At 45.6% G+C, this 1,915-nt stretch overlaps 1 non-coding gene across 1 annotated transcript; it reads right to left on the bottom strand.

Moving 5' to 3' along the window:
• Positions 1-1,455: 1,455 nt before the first annotated feature.
• LOC111758552 (small nucleolar RNA SNORA2/SNORA34 family) lies at positions 1,456-1,590 on the bottom strand. The gene has a single exon (XR_002792725.1). It is a non-coding gene; the product is annotated as a small nucleolar RNA SNORA2/SNORA34 family (small nucleolar RNA).
• Between the last annotated feature and the right edge of the window lie 325 nt (positions 1,591-1,915).

The raw sequence follows: 1,915 nt of genomic DNA, 5'->3' as shown, positions 1-1,915 counted from the left end.
TGGTGGAAACGAGCTCCTTAGGAACAAGACACTCCCAGCACACAGGAAATGTCAAGAGTATCTGAAGCTCTGCGCCAGCCACGGTGAACTAAGATGGAGCGCATTTTAAACATTATCCGTAGACTGGAATGAACAGTTCCTGTAGGGAAAAGCAGACGTGATAGAACAGGAAGGCAAGACGGGGTGGATTTAAAAGTCAGAACTGAGCGGAGCATGGAGAATGTGCCCCAAAGTATGACAGAGTGACATCCTGAGTTGAACTGGGGACAGCCCCAAAGCAGCCCCAAAGCCTCTGACCTCTCCACCCTTGGTCCCTGCCTCTTCTCTCATCCCCTCTCCCAAAAGTACAGGGAGGAACCTTTTTTACCTAAAGGCCAGATGTGATAAGAGGAACAAACTTGCTTTCCATTTTTTATTGAAACTTCATGAACCCAGGAAGACTAAACATCACATAGGAAAGGACTGAAAATCACACACTGCATTGGGAGCCCAGAGGGACGTAGTTCGAAGCCATAATCTGCTCTTAAGTCTATCCATCTCCTTTAAAAATCTTTCACTACAAGGGCTGGGGATTTAGCTCAGCGGCATAAGCACCTGCCTTGCAAGCAGGTGGTCATGAGTTCGATCCCTGGTACCAATAAAAACGAAAAAGACCCCCCCCCAAAAAAAATCTTTCACTACTAGAGATAACTCCTCTCCCCTCCACCACTTCTCTCTCTCCAGTGTAAAGGATATTTAAGCCTTAGCCATATGGCCCTTCTTCGAGTTTCTTATTTTGTGTGTTTCCTGTGTACACATGCATATTAATCAGTGTGTGTGTGTTTTTCTGCCTATTGTTGGTTTTAGCTGACACAATTGTCAAACTTTCAGAGGGAAAGTTTAAACTTCTCTATAGAGGCAGGGGAAGAGAAGTCACCCCCGTTCCTGAGGAAGTCGGGGCAGAAGAAAAAGAGTAGATATCACCATCTCAGGGTGATCTTTTTTTTTTTAAAGAGGGTAAAATTAAACACAACAAGACAGAACAAAATAGCACACAAGAAAGCAATGTAAGAGATATAAATTTCAAAGCTAGACGACCTGAGATCTTCACTGTCTATCACATTGTCTCTTGTTTTCTTCCAAATAGTTGTCTATGTCTTCACATACAGAGATTTCCTACAAAATGGCATAGTATAAAGCTGATCCGAACCGAATGAGGAAGGCGTTTTAAGTCTTCAAAACCAGATAACAGGGAAGTCATTAATGGCTGTCATAGAGTTTCTCTTTCTCTTCAAAATAGCTGTCCATGCTTTCATGTATATTGAAGTTCAATAAAACAAAACAGGCAGGGGGGGAGGGGTTGCTTGGTTTCCCAGCACTCCAGGTCCCAGCATGGTGCGGGTACCAGTAAATGCTGGTGGCTCTTGTCCTGGGCCTCCGGAGCCTGCCACACTCACAGCTGCTCACCAGGGGAGCGAGGGTTTCTTTCTAATGAATTGACCATTTCAGCCCAAGTTCTGAAATGGCCAACAGACCATAGAAAGACATCTCTTTAGGCTCCTGCTTGAAACCAACAGCATCAGGAAGCTGCTGGCCTTGATTCAGGGCCAGTCACTTCATGATCTTGATGGGATCCTCAGTTCTCCCATATCTTGATTTCTCCCAGACCTTTCATCTAGAAGCAGGAGGCATCCCGTAGTCTGTTACCACCAAGGTCCCCAGGACTCAGTCTGCTTGCTCCAACTCAAGTTGGTGACATTCCACCAAGATCAAATGCATCCCTCTTTCCACACCCTTCCCTGACCACCCCAGTGGGGAGTAACTCTGACCTGAATTCTAAAAGTCCCTTGAGTCAGTCTCCTGCCACTCCCTAGGGGCTATGAAACCTGCATATTGCAATTCACTTTCTTATCTCCCAGTTTAGGAATGGAGAGGG

The sequence above is a fragment of the Cavia porcellus genome, unplaced genomic scaffold (genome assembly GCF_034190915.1).
Source record: "Cavia porcellus strain 051 isolate PalLab524CR breed Dunkin Hartley unplaced genomic scaffold, mCavPor4.1 scaffold_6, whole genome shotgun sequence".
Lineage (NCBI taxonomy): Eukaryota > Metazoa > Chordata > Mammalia > Rodentia > Caviidae > Cavia > Cavia porcellus.
Note: the sequence above shows the minus strand (reverse complement) of the source record. Positions and strands in the feature narration are given on the sequence as shown.